This window comes from Nesoenas mayeri, assembly GCF_963082525.1.
Source record: "Nesoenas mayeri genome assembly, chromosome: 7".
Lineage (NCBI taxonomy): Eukaryota > Metazoa > Chordata > Aves > Columbiformes > Columbidae > Nesoenas > Nesoenas mayeri.
The window spans coordinates 37,549,086-37,563,863 of record NC_137551.1 but is presented as its reverse complement, the minus strand read 5'-3'; the positions used below and the strand labels follow the sequence as shown (position 1 = coordinate 37,563,863).

The window sequence follows — 14,778 nt, the reverse complement described above, 5'->3', positions numbered from 1 at the left end:
TACCCTGATCTCCATTTTCAAAATAAACATCGTATTCTTCCTGAGAACTTTATATTTATGCTACGAAAGTGCCCAGACAAATGAGCTCATCTTCCGAGCAGACTGTGGTCGAGATTTATGTCTCCTGAAAGAAACAGCAGCGATAAAGATCATTTATGACACTTACTGCTTTATTTCCCTCCCCAACAGCAGCCTTTAAAAAGAGAGTTCACTATCGAACAACAATGTTCACTATCAAATAACCAAATTAATCTTTCTACAGGCCGACAAACAAATATCAGAATTATTTAAAATGAACCAATAGGGGCAGTTAGGAAGATCTTTCAGACAATTTAAGTGATGTCTCCTGAAAAAAAAAAATCATATTTAGCTAAATGTTTGGTAATCCAAGAGAAATGGAGCCCCCAGGTAACATACGGGCATTGGGATGCTAAGACAGACACCATTGGGATGTACTATAAAGTCAGACCATCTCCATAGTAGTGCAATGGAGAAGTATCCAAATGTGAAAATAGAAATTCAATTTATGCAAGAAAATACAAAAGAAAATTTAAAATATGAAAGATACATGAAATACGGAAGAATATAGAAAAAAAGTAAATGCATATGTATATGCAGGTATACACACATACATACATTTTCCAGTATTACTCTTTATATTACGGCTAAGATGCCACAGGTGTCCCTGCACTTGCACCCAGAATACACAGAGATGTGTTTGAGGAGCAGCAGCTCTGCGCATTATTCACCACTATCTTTGTCAGCGTATATATTTTGAAACAACTTCATTAAGGGATTTTATAAATGAGATGAATTCAACACACACAATAATACACTGCAGATATATGTATTTTAGATCGATGATTCAATTACTGAGCTGTGGCACATACAAAGATTGAAACTGAAGTTGTCCATGTAATCAGGCTATCAACAGTCTGATATGTAGAATTATAGCCTGTTTTGCTTTGTGGTTTTAAAGTCTATGAGATCTGTGAGTCCTCCTAGAAGAATTAGTAATTTAATGTAGTAGGAAGGGCCATCTAATGCTCCTTGCCTTACAAAGATAAAATCAGTTCCAATACAGGGAGGATTATGCCTACAATTTAATTATGTTGCCTCAAGACATCACTGTAATGCATTCAATCTGTTCCATCTAATTAGGCTTTGGAACAATCTCATTACTTTATACGCCATTATTTTTCTTTAAATTGTAACTCTCATTTTTCCCCCTATATTAATTCCAGTGAATATCAATAAAGAACAAATAATGCAGAAGCTACTGCACTTTGCAGCTGCAAAAGGACCCAACCGCAGCACATCTGTTCAACTGGAATGACCCACCACCCAGCCCCTGGACCAGGCTGCACTGGGAAGGCACGAATTCCTCCCAACTTCCTACGGAACAACATCAAAAGAAGAGACGCAGAGATTTAAGTGTTGATTTCTCAATTACTCAAACCCCATTTTAATTCTGATTTAATCTGATGATACACTCAATCCTTTCGTTACTGGGTAAAACACTTCTAAACGTACATCAGTGAGGAAAGACCCGTTCTTGTCCCAATGGGAGTCAACAGAAAAATATTTTCATTGCAACAGTATACCTTCAGTTGCAAATCAAATGAGGATTTTGTGCCTGTTTCAACCAGCACTGAAAAGATCGCTGGAAATATTGACGGAACAAGAGGAGGGGCAGCCAAAATACGACGATTCCCAATCACGATACTGCAAAGTCAAACATGACTAGCGTGGTACAACACGATCCACCCTGAATAATCCACAGTTAACTGAGGAAAAGGGATATTATGAAATAGAGTCAGCAACCAACTTAAGGACCACGATGTTCTGGCACAACCAAGGTCACCAGAATGGCCCTGCCATGGCTCTGCACTTCCTGGTATCATTTAGTGCCAAAATTGTGATGAATTTGATCTGACAAAGTTAATTTTAAGAATACACATTAAAATACGGGCATCAAGAAGTAGCAATTTGCACAGCGTACTTGGAGAAAAAGATTAGAGAGATTTCATCACAGCATCCTTTACCTCGGAGTGAAGTTTTACTGTTCTGGGGCCCAAAAAGGAAAGGCTGGATTTATATAAATGTAGTTTTTATCTAAGATCACTGACCACCACTCCTGACCACCTCGTGTTCTCTTACATACGGACACAAGAGTGAGGAGAGGTGGTGAACTGAGACAAGATCTCAAAGACAGGATCTGAAACGGGATCTGAGGGAATCCGTCCATATTCTGGAAATAATATGGAAAAGAATGCCATGACTCAGTCATTCCTGGGTGGAACACCCTAGTTTGAGGTTGGGATGGAAGGTGCTAGAGCATCCTCTGGAAGTAAATTCATCTAGGAGAAGGCAAATCACAATGTTAATCCAGAGAGGACACTCCTTGCTTCAAAAACTAGTCAATGAGGGTGATCTCCATGATTAGACTGAAGCAAAGAGATAGGAGCCACCTGCTCTTCCACAGTGAAAAGGGCTGATTTCAAAAAACAAACAAACAAACAAAAACAAGATAATTCACTTTTTAGTAACTAATACCAGGCTTGGCTGTCCATCTAAGACGGCAGAGAAATAATCAGGCTTCTAGAAAGCATCTTTAGGATGAAGATAAGTCAAACGCAAAGCTGGATGGAAATTCTGCTACAGACGTTGCACCCAAGCATTGAAATCAACTGAAGCCGAAGAAAAAGGTGAGTATTTCTACCCGCAGTTTTCAAACATGATCCCGTGAACAAGCTGCAATTCGGCAAAAAAGAACTAGAAGAAATAACAAGGGACACAGGGCTCCATGGCAAAAGTAAGAGGGTGAGGTGGGCACTGCTTCACCATTTCGGTACAACACTCAGGGTCTGGTTAACCAGACAGAAAGGTTATTACCCTGAAGAGACTATTTGGATAGGAAATAATTTTGCTTGACAAATTCTTGGCTGTAATCTATGAAATGGCACGTTATCATGTGTGAAGTTTGCTTCAAGTGCAATTTTGAAGCAAGTGCATCAGTTCTATACTGAAGAAGACAGCGGCTGCCGCGAGCATGGGTGTGGGTGAGCAGTGCACTCGGACATCGCCGCGATGGGAACACCCATCTGCCGTGGCACGCGTGATCTTGCTGCAATTAGTAACGAAGATTGGCTTCCAGTTGCCTGTGCAGAAAAGTAAGTGCTGTTCTTGAAGTTCAGTTCCTGTGTCAGGAAGAGCCATGAAAATTAAACCTTGGAAAAGAGAGGAGCTCAGAGGCTGGAACTGATGGCCGGGTGCTCTGCTGCAATACTGAGAATGTCACACACGCAACAAAAATCTCAGGCTAACGTATTGGAAAAGATTTGTTAGACAAAAGACTTTATCAACCCAATTAAAAAAAGGAAATTAACGTTTCTTATGATGTGATTAGAACAGAAGGAATATGATTACAGAAGGAAGCCACTTCAGGGTATGTGGAAGGAAGAACGACTGTTGCTAAAGGGCACGAGTATCTACCAAATAACAAAATTAACGGCGAGGTTGATGTGTGCTGAGCCCCTGGGGATGAGGGTAGCTGGGCACGGCTCCCAAATGCATCAGCAGCTTTTTGTTGTCTCTTCTGTTGAAGAGACCCCTTGACGTCGGGACTGTCCTCTTATTCTGTATTTAGACAGCTTCCACCGCAGTGAGGCCCTACACCACCATCAGGATGGCTTGATATTTTATCCCTCTTCACATATTTCCTGATAAGACACCTTTATCAAGTGCTCCATAAGCTCTTCTTATCTGCTTGGCCCTGGCAAGGCCACAGCTGCAATATCATTCAGCTGAAGTCACCAGAGGGGGACACAAATATCCGGCACGAAAATCCATAAGAGAAGGAGATACAGAAAACCACAGTACGGGTTCGACACTAGAAAATACCGTGTGACGCTAAGGACAGGCAAGTGGGAGCAGAAATTCTCAAAATAAAACCCCACACCAAAACTGAGGTTAAGCAAACACCTGTGATGCAGTCGGGCATCACTCACCTTGTCCGGCCTCAGGCAGAAGGACAGATTAGTACTGATTTCTGCAGTAATTTCTCCCCATTTATGGCTCTCAATCCACAGTCAATAAATCAATTAACACACTGCTGATTCAAGCCATGAACTTCAATTGCAACTACTGACTTCTGGGTGCTTTTACTGTTATTGATTACTAATGGCTTGCAATAGGCCCACAGGAGGTTAATTGGTCTGTGGGTGCATACTTAGAAACCGTCCCACCGAGCACTGCAAAAATTAATGGTTTCATTCTGTAGTTTTATCTTTGCAGAGAGGCTCCTTCTTCCTGCAAACAACCGCACTGATTCCAGGAGGTTGTTCATGTATCGAGTCCAGACTTCAAATGGCAATAATAAATGAAGAGGAGGCAATGGGATTCAATTTATAAGTGTAACTGTGCCAAAGAACTCATTTTTTTTCCCTTTCTCAGGTACAGTCAGGTTTTTTTTCCACCATTCTCTCTTATAATTAGTCAAGTGCCCTGATTTAAAAATATTCCGTGCTCCAATTTCTTTCACTCAGCTTCTCACATCGTTGGGAAGTGTTTGCAAAAGCTAAAGGAGCCAAGGATGCTGCATCACACTTCTCACCAGGTAACTCACACACGCAAATCAAATGCCTCTGCAAAAAGACTTTTCTGGAGAAACAATCCAGAGAGATATATTCCAAAAGTACAAACATTCTTACAGTATATTCCATTTTGCACATTATCTCTGTTACCCAGGAATTTGGATTTGCACTATAAGCACTTAGGCAAAATCCTTATGACAAGAAAATATGAAACAATACAAGCTACAAATGTACTCGCCAGTATTTTTCCTTAAGCAAACATCAAAAAAGAAGAATGAAAGAACGAACAAATGGCTTCCCTAATGACAGAATAATTATCTAAACAACACTACACAGATACATCTTAAAACAATTTAGGTTTAGCTGATAATTCAATAGAAGAGAGGGGACTTGGAGTGAGGTTCTGAAAGGCACTATTACTATGTCATCTCAGTTAATTTAGATGGAAGGATAATGAATGCTTTATTACAGCTGATCAGCCTTCCTGCACATCATCAGGCTTCCCATGCTGGAGCTTTTGCTTCTCTGGGAGACAAATTTAGTGTGCAGATGTGAGACAGACTTACTCTTATCTTGTCAGACGGCGCAGGAAACAACAGACCTAGACCTTGAAATCCCAATGCAAAACCCAACCCTGAGTTTAACGCTCACTAAAGCATGAATAGCAAAGGCTTCTTTCCAACAGCAATCACTTCAAATACCTTCAATTTCCTTTTCAACATTCACAGTTAAGTTTCAAAAAACTTTTTACTTACATACGAATTAAAGCTTGTACAGTAATACACTCCTATAACCGTTTCTCTATTGACATTGCACACGGTACGGTGATTGTCCAATTATTTTAATCCTGGAACACAGAGAATGGGTAGTGACCTCATATATGTATTTTGTATGAGTCAAAATCATCAAAACGAGTGAGTATGAAGGTGTTTGTCTTCCTTGCATCTCCCCTCAATTTTCTCCCTTTCCAAATGATCTCTTTTCTGATGATCTTATTATTGTTCACGCATCTTCGCACTTGCAGACCTGACAACTGCCCAGCCCAAATGAAGGTTTCCAAGCTAAAACAACACCAAAAAACCCAACTCCCAAACAATCAAATAAAAAACACCAAACAAACAAACAAAAGGAAACAAAAACCTTGATCATTTGTGTTCCTCCGAATTACAGTTCCCGGGCTGACCATGATAACAGCACGGAGTAATCCCAGTGAAGACTTGCTACTAAATACTTAGATTAGCATCATCTTCTCATAATGTCTGCTTCACACTGCCACAGGTGCACCATGGCACTTTATTAACCTATTTTCTAATAAATATTTCAGAAACGGTTTTAGCATATTATCTATAATCACTGGCACCTCTTCCCTAATTTATATTCTGTGCTCTGTGTCCTCTAAAACAACGGGGACAGATGAATGGAAAACAGCTGCAAGTTCTGAAGGACAAACTTGTGGTCTGACTAGAAATTATAGACAAAGAATAGCAGGCACGAGGGATTATTTTACAAACCACCTTTGCAGTACTGCAAAAGTACCTTAAAATAAAATTGATGGGCCAACGCTGTTGGAATAGACAGGCAGGAGTGTTACAGCACTGAGCAATCACAAGAAAAATGTTCAGAGAAATAAATATTCTTTCAAAAGGCCCGGATTTACGGTCTGCTCAAATGATAATATTCCTGACAATACTGAAGAAGCATTTGGACACCGTCCTCAGACACACGGGGTGACCTGTGGGGTGTCCTGTGCAGGGACAGGAGTTGGACTCCATGATCCTTTGGGTCCCTTCCAGGACATCACGGGTAAATTCTCCTGCAAAGTGTGTAAGTTCTGATTTAATTTGGCCAAACGTTTTCAAATACTTGACAGTGTCTCACAGTTTTAAGCAGGGGAACCTCTCTCATTTTCCTCTGACAGCACCATCCCAACTTACCCATTTCCTTGGATACCAAGATATGAATACAGATCAAGGCCACTTTAAGTAATTATGGATAAATCAATACACTCGATTGCCTACCTTTCAAATTCTTTGGCATTTTCATCAATCTCACAATCAATTGTTAAGACAGTTGCAAGTGGCTAAACAAATGTCACAATGTTGCTTAAAAATAATCTTAGTTTTTTCTGTGGGTATTTAATTATTTCATCAAAGTCCATCATAGAATACTAATGAGGAAAAAGAAAGTAATCTGCAGATGAAGAAGGTGTCCAAAGGTTAGTTTAACACCTCTTCAGTGCTGCCGGGCTCATAAATCAGGTGTGCTTAGCAACTCCATTTGCTGGAGGCCCCTTCTCTTTGTCCATCACCCAAAAGTTCATTGTGATGGCAGAAAGTTTCCACAGAGCTGAAAAAATTTGGCTTTTATTCCTATGCCTCACTATTACTTTTATTGTCCAACCACCGCGAATCACAAACACAGAGATACTGTCCAGAAGAGCCGAACTGCCACAAAATTGCGATCCACCTCCCCTACAAACACACGCAAGATGTGACTCCTTGGGAAGAGGTTAAAATGTGATTTTTTGGTGATAGATGAGGATGATAAACAGAATCCCAGAGTGTCAGGGGTTGAAGGGACCTGGAAAGCTCATCCAGTGCAATCCCCCCATGGAGCAGGAACACCCAGATGAGGTTACACAGGAAGGTGTATTGGAAACTATTTGGCTTTTGAAATATATAGAGTAGCTTGGAAACCCTTTTCTTAGGACACCATATGACTGAAATGTTATGTCCGACAGCTGAGTTTGTAAAACAGCGTAATAACCTAAAAGTACTGCCAGGTGTTGAGCCCTCACCTTTGCAAAGGCAGAGACACAGAAAAGCTCACTTTAATGTGGACACAGCAATGAGTGCATCCCCAATACTAATGCAGGTCTAGCAAGGAAAACAGCATTTTGGACAAGCCACTTGACAAAAATCAATGTCACTTGACCCATTTTCCTGGACTGGGTGAAAGTATAGTTGGGCAAAAGGCCTACATAACATTTCTGCATCATTTATGCTCCTTGAACGTTCTCCTCTGGCCTAAATTCCACATTCTGGCGATCTCTAGACAGATAATTTATCAGGCCAATGGCACTGAAATCCAGCAGCTCCATGAGTAGACTCTAATTATTGTATGGGCTCATATGGGCAGTAAAAACAAAGTGGGGAAAAATCCAGAGTAGCCCCAATGCGAAGAGGTTTTCCCACCCAGAAAAAAACAAGCAAACAAAATATTCATGTTGATTTGTTTTTAACAAATGGTTGTATATATAGTAACATCTAAACTGTCCTAATCTTATACAGTATAATTTTACATATGACAGAGTCCACTACTTTGCAACTGAAATGTTACCAGCGTGTTCATACGATCGGGTCTTTCTTTTCATGGGAAACCATAAAAGCCTTCAAAGACTTTAAGGATTTTAAGTTTACTCTTTCCTGTAGGAATAAAAGTTTCTAATTCAGAAACATCCTCAACTACCCAGAGCTCCAAGCACTTGTCTTTTTTTTTTTTCCTTGCATTACTTCTATCGTATTTTCCAAAATTTCCATATAAAATTCTGTTTTGGAAGGCAGAGTCTGACAATGGAAGTTTTAAGGGAAACCATTAACACAATCGCTGGAAGGAAAAAGTTGAGCGGAAGCTGAACATAGCTGGAAGGTATGGAGACAGTGTATTCAATAATACCTTGAATAGGTAGTATCTTAAATAACACCTTATTTTATATTTATAATATAAATAATATATATATATTATAATATAAAATACATTAAATAAGGCTTGCCAGCATTTTCCAGCCCATCTGCAGCAGACACTATGTCAAGTCTGGCAAGAGCATGAAGCTACAGAGGCCAACGCTGAACAACCAGAGGATTTGTCAAAGGTTTACATAAGGTAAAAGCAGAGTTTTCTGGGCTTTTTCCATATAGTAGCAGACTAATTAAAAGCGGGACAGCACACACACATTGCTCAGATGCTACGTAATTTCAGCTTTAACGTCAGTAATACGCAGACGGCGATCACTGATATCCAAAAGGTGCTAAAAGTGGCTGCAAGCGGCATATTAAAATGTGATATAATTTACAGTGGTTTCAATCAAAAGATGTAGCGTTGTAGCATCGACACAACCTGCAGAAAGGGTTTGGTTTTGATCACATTGATAAGGCAAAGAGGTTTGAGGATCCCTGCTGAAGAATTAGGGGCTTTTAAAATGGAATGTGTGTGCTATTTTAGCTCTCAGTTCTCCCAGGTTTTCAGTAGGAAACAGTATTTTAGAAGAAAACATGTATTTTATAAATTGTAGCAAAAATAAATTCAATTTTTTTCCTTAACACTGAAATAAAGATATTTTTTTCCCAATATTTTAGGAGTATTTTCCTTTTTCTCTAGCTTACTGGGTAGAATAGCTTCCCCCCTTGCTCTTTAGGTTGGGTAATTTAAATTTTACAGGGGGAAAATAGTGAAACAGTTATTATATATATATTTTTAGCTATATCTACCTTAATATTTCATCTGCCATAGTGCAACAGCAGAATCCTCACTTTATACTTGCTTGAAAAACTGACACTTCTACAGCCTACACGTAGCACATAAAGGAGCAGATGAGTCTTGCAAACTGATTTAGTTCAATATATAGGAGCACATTAGATGATGATACCACTCAAATGTTGTTCAATACTGGGGAACACATTCATTTATGTTACATTCACTCGAATTTCTAATTCAAGACAAAATTATATACCTTTTATTCCCAAGGCGTCACTGAAGTGCTGGAGCGGGTCCAGAGAAGAGCAACAAGGCTGGGGAAGGGACTTGAACACAAGCCCTATGGGGAGAGGCTGAGGGAGCTGGGCTTGTTTAGTCTGGAGAAGAGGAGGCTTAGAGGGGAGCTCAGCACTCTCTAGAACTACCTGAAGGGCAGTTCTAGCCAGGTGGGGATTGGGCTCTTCTCCCGGGCATCAGCAATAGGACAAGGGGCCATGGGCTTCAATTCTGCCAGGGGAAATTGAGGCTGGAGATTAGAAAGCAATTCTGTGCAGAGAGAGTGGTCAGGCATTGGAATGGCTGCCCAGGGAGCTGCTGGACTCACCATCCCTGGAGGTTTTTAAACTGAGATTGGACGTGGCACTTAGTGCCATGATCTAGTCAATGGACTGGGGTTGGACCAAGGGTTGGACTGGATGATCTCTGAGGGCTTTTCCAACCCAGTCCATTCTGTGATTCTGTGAAATGTTTAAGAGCCAAATGGGGCTAAAAAGGGAGAAGCACAAACTTCTGGAGGGACCTCCTGTGATTCCAACTCTTCAAGCGCTGAGATTTCCATCAGAAATTACCTGATTTGCTGCAGTGAAGCTCCTCGCTCACAACTGGGGCCAGACAAGCCATTCAGAGCCCCTTGTGGAACGAGCAAACACGACCAATCCACCGTTAGTCAACAACCCGTCTCATTAAAGACACTTCCATTAAAAATATCACATTACAGCCCAGATACAAATAAGTGTTATTTTCTCTGTGCCACAGTAGGATAATTTAATTGCAGAGGAACAAAAAAAAAAAACCCAGCAGAATAAAACAACTCGTGGTCCAAATTAACCCTACATTTACTGTTTCTGCAGGGAGTATCTTAATTGCAATTATGCATTCAGAGACCAACACAACACCGTGCTCTTAATTTGTATGTAGTATAATGAATGGGTTTTAAATTAGTCAAAAAAGTAAATATTAGTCTGCGAGAAATGGTAATTACTGGGTGATTGTGGCTGTATAAACTTCTACTAAGAAGTTTTAAACTATGGTAAATATAGATTTTTTTAAGTTCCGTTGTATAGACACAGTAAAAGGTCCCAGCAAGAGTGGGCGAGTGGCTGATCTGGAACTAACGGGGTGTTGAATTTCTTTGAAAGATCAAACCTTGCTTACCGATCGCATTTTGTACATCAGAAGATGCTACTGAGAAGCAAACGACCTTCCATTTAAAAGACCTGCCCTGTATGCCGTGAAAGTCCGGTTTTTGACTTTCCTACTCAATAAAGGCAACGTGCCCGCAGGTGAAACCTGCAAATCACAAAATCCAGTACGGCTGATGTTAATCTTAGCATAGGAAAATGCTGGTATGATGATGTACGAAGAAAAGACGAGGTATGAGTACCTTATCTTTTGTTTGGTGCTCATAAATACAACTTCATTCATTCATCTGGAACTGCCAAGGCAATCTCAGCTGCTGCCTCTGAGAATAACAGAAAACTCATTTTCTCATTCTTTAAGAAGTCTCGCCACCCAGAAGAATATGATCGATCAGGGTGAGAAGCAAACCTCTGCTTCCCTGCCTCCTCCCTGCTGAATTCAATATTTTCTCCTTTTATGTAAAGAGCAGTCAATAGACTCGTCACTGCCCGTGTACCCAGACATCATTACTCAACTCGGCAGTGGGAGCAGCGGCACACACGTGTGAAAACCCTTGATATGGTAAAAATACCGGTGGACCTGTGCTGAGAAGTGTGTGGGTGCTGGCAGGACGCTGCTGGTGGACCCTTCACTCCTGTGGGGCTCCCAGGGAATCACAGGATGCCAGGAGTTGGGAGGGACCTGGAAAGCTCATCCAGTGCAGTTCCCTGTCCTGCTGGAACTGAGGGGCCACAACTGGACACAATATTCCAGGTGTGGTCTCCCCAGGGCAGAGCAGAGGGGCAGGAGAACCTCTCTGACCTACTGACCACCCCCTTCTAACCCACCCCAGGTCCCATTGGCTTCCTGGCCACAAGGGCCCAGTGCTGGCTCATGGTCATCCTGCTGTCCCCAGGACCCCCAGGTCCAGGGAAGATCAGACAGATCTGGTTCGACAGATTTCAAAGCCAGGCAACTATTAGTCTATACGTGGCTCCTCGGATGGGATAACAAAGAATACTAATAACATCTTCCCAATGGGGTGTGCAAACACAGGGGGGGAGCCCTGCACATCACTGCTGCTTTGCAACCATATTAATATTTTAGTACTTGAGGGACAGCTCTTGCATTCAATTTGAAGAAAACTTTTTCTAAACAAAAAATAACAGCAATAAAAGGCGAAGCTGAAGGAAGGGTGGGGTGCGAAGAAGACAAGATCACCCCTCCTGCACAATCTGCAGCTGAAGCTGCTCGCTCCAGACAATGTGCTCCGCTGCTACCAAGTGTGTTGTTATCAACCCATGTTTCTATGCATAGTTTTAAAAACAGCAAGGAAATGGAGATTTCTTTACCTTGAGGGTGCCAGAGAGGTTGTGGTGTCCCTTTCTCTGAGACATTCAAACCCGCCTGGACACGATCCTGTGTGATCTGCTCTGGTGACCCTGCGCTAGCAGGGGGGTTGGACTGGGTGATCATAGAAGCAACACATTTTAAACAACAGATTTAAACTCCTAAGAATCTGAAACTGTGCGAAAATATCTACAGTGGCTTCCTGCAACTTCTCCTGAGGACGAAGTGCGATCACAAGAAATGAAACCCCTCCCCGGACGATGTGATACCCACCACCTTCCACCTGCCCTGCGCCTCTGATGGCACCAAAGGAGCCGCGCAAGGAGTGCATGATATGGCACACAAAGTGTTTTTTACAAAAATCTAAATTGCAAATGTGGGAAGTAATCACATCAGAGCTCCACCTGTCTCAAATAGAGAGTTTTACACCATTCTTGCATTCCTTTGTGCACGCACAGTACGCCTCGATGCAAGAAACCGTATCGACCCTGGAAAATCCGCTTTCCAGCCACAGAGGTTGACTTGGATAGAAGAACTGAAGAAGCCCGACTGTATAACATTTATTTCAAATTAATTTTCTGCCATCCAGCTACAGAAGTTCATTTTTCCCTCTGAATAGGATCTAATAAGACCTAATAGGTGATAAATCAGTTTCCTGATTTAGGACATTAGGAGACTGCAGTGATATGTTCTGCTAGCCCAGTCAGGTCTGCAGCACTCTGTTCCCCAACAAGCGGGGCATTAAACTGTCTTTAATCATCAGCCTGTCCCTTTCTCAGCTGTGTGACCGCTCCTGTGGCTCGGAAATTTCAGAATGAGAAATTGTTCTTCATGGTAAACTCTGTAGCTGCAAGCAAAGCAATTTAAAAAACACTTTAGGAAAGCTGCTCCTACTTACTGCTTCTGTTACAAATTACTTCGCTTCAGCATTTACAAAATATGCAGTTTAAATAATACAAATGGGTTATCAAATTATTATGATGTAAACAGATAGGAAAGTTGTTTCCTATCAACAAATCCATTATAAACTAAGAGCAAAACAGGATTATTAACTCGGCATCTATTCTCTCCTGCTAATTTGGCACAGTATTTTTAGAACCGAAGCTTTACATGCAACACACTCCAATTCTCGGGATGATCTGATAATGCAATATATGTTGCCTGATCCACCTTTTTAGATGAGAAAGGTGAATTAAATACACGTGCTAACACTGCAATCATTGTTCAGCTCTGATCCGTCAAAGTGCATCTATCTCAATTACGAGTAGTAACAGCTTTACAGAAAGTTTTGATGAGGCTGATGTTTATTATCCTTGGCTCTATAACCCATGTTAAAAGCTTTACATTCTAAGTTTAAAGCTGAACGGGGCTGTAAAGTAGGTGTTGCCATCTCTGCCCTCTCATCTACATCTTACATGCTCCAGATGTGAACTGTGCTATCTCAACTACAATTACGGGTTAATATTCATATGGAATATGTACTAGTTATCGCAATGGAGCAGAACATTTCATATGAAAGTAACATACGATTTGATATTCTTCACTGCTGGTTGTTCACTGCATGGGCACAGGTAAATTACTTAATTCCCCTGTGAATCAATTGGAACATCTGTAAGGTCAACACAATGCAGATGATCCTCCCCAGATGCTCTGAGATTCTTACAAGAACAATTCAAATTAATATTATTGTTGCGATATAAAACCGTCAGTATAAATCGTACTTTATGGCGAACAAAGCATCTTTGACAATGACAATCCTTCAGCAAAAAGGAGCTGAACAAGTTGGTAAAGTTTAATCTACCCACAATGCCCAGTTGTTTGGGTAACAACCCTAAAATACGATTTCTCAGATTAAAATGTAAGAACAATAGTATACGTATACATTTGCACATAAGATTAAATTGGGCCTGTTTGCCATTGATATTTATGTTGTAATTATCTCAAGAAATATTTTAAGTTAATGGTATTCGATCCGAAAGTATCTTTGAATTGTATTCAAGCCAAAAGTACCTTTAAATCAAATACTCAGTTAAGTAAGTGGATTGTGAATGGAAGATTGAAAGTATTGAAATGTGACTTCTAACCTGACATTAAAAAATGCTTTACCATAATAAACCAGGTACCATAATTAACTGCTATTGAAAAAGGTCATTAGCACATTTTAGGCTAATATTTATAGAAAATGGAAAACAACGTACGGTATTCCTGACAAATAAATCACTGACATGACGGTGTCAGCCCTAGGAACCCCATCTGCTGTTGGTGCGTCGTCAGCCCAAAGATCTGTCACACCAAACTTCCTAATTAATGTTTCAAATTTAGTGAAGCAACGGCAGAGAGTAACACAAAATAAAACCTTTACGTGGTGATTTTCTCCCTAAGCATAAGAAAATCAAAACACGTAAATCTCCCTTTTTTATGACAGAAGAGGCTTTTCAGGATTGTTCCTGCTCAGCCTAAAGCTGCTGGTAGATCCTGCAGCATTCCCAACCCAGCACGGCTCTGCAAGACGTCTTACAGCACTCACCATCCCAACAGGGTCATTCCCTGCATGGAGAGAATTCAATTATTAATAAATAGCACTTGGGAGAAGGAAGAAAAACCAAACAAACTAAACCCAGCCGGTTGCGTATCACTGCCATTTCATTTAATAACACAGCTGGAAGGGATTTGGTGATAACTCCTAGAGTGGATGTCACTTGTCCTTTCTGCCCATGGCCCACAGTGAAGGTCTGGCATGCTCACAGCCACACAAAAAACCTGGAAAAATAGCATATATCACCAAATTTCATCTCATCACAAGGCGGCTATCTGAGGTTAATTGTAGTATATCGCTATAATATACCACGGGCTTTCTGCAAGACACTTCTCACTGGTCAGACAGACTGGAAAGGGAGGTTTTATAGATCTACAGATCAATTCTCGTGATCATCCATGCTGCTCACCCACACCTACATCTCTG

The 14,778-nt window shown here is 40.9% G+C and overlaps 1 protein-coding gene across 1 annotated transcript in view; it reads right to left on the bottom strand.

Annotated features, from left to right (window-relative positions):
• The window catches only part of DOCK1 (dedicator of cytokinesis 1), a gene marked incomplete at its 5' end in the record, with an annotated part of 272,626 nt that overhangs the window by 79,863 nt on the left and 177,985 nt on the right, over window positions 1-14,778 (bottom strand). The gene's annotated exons all lie outside the window — the stretch shown is intronic.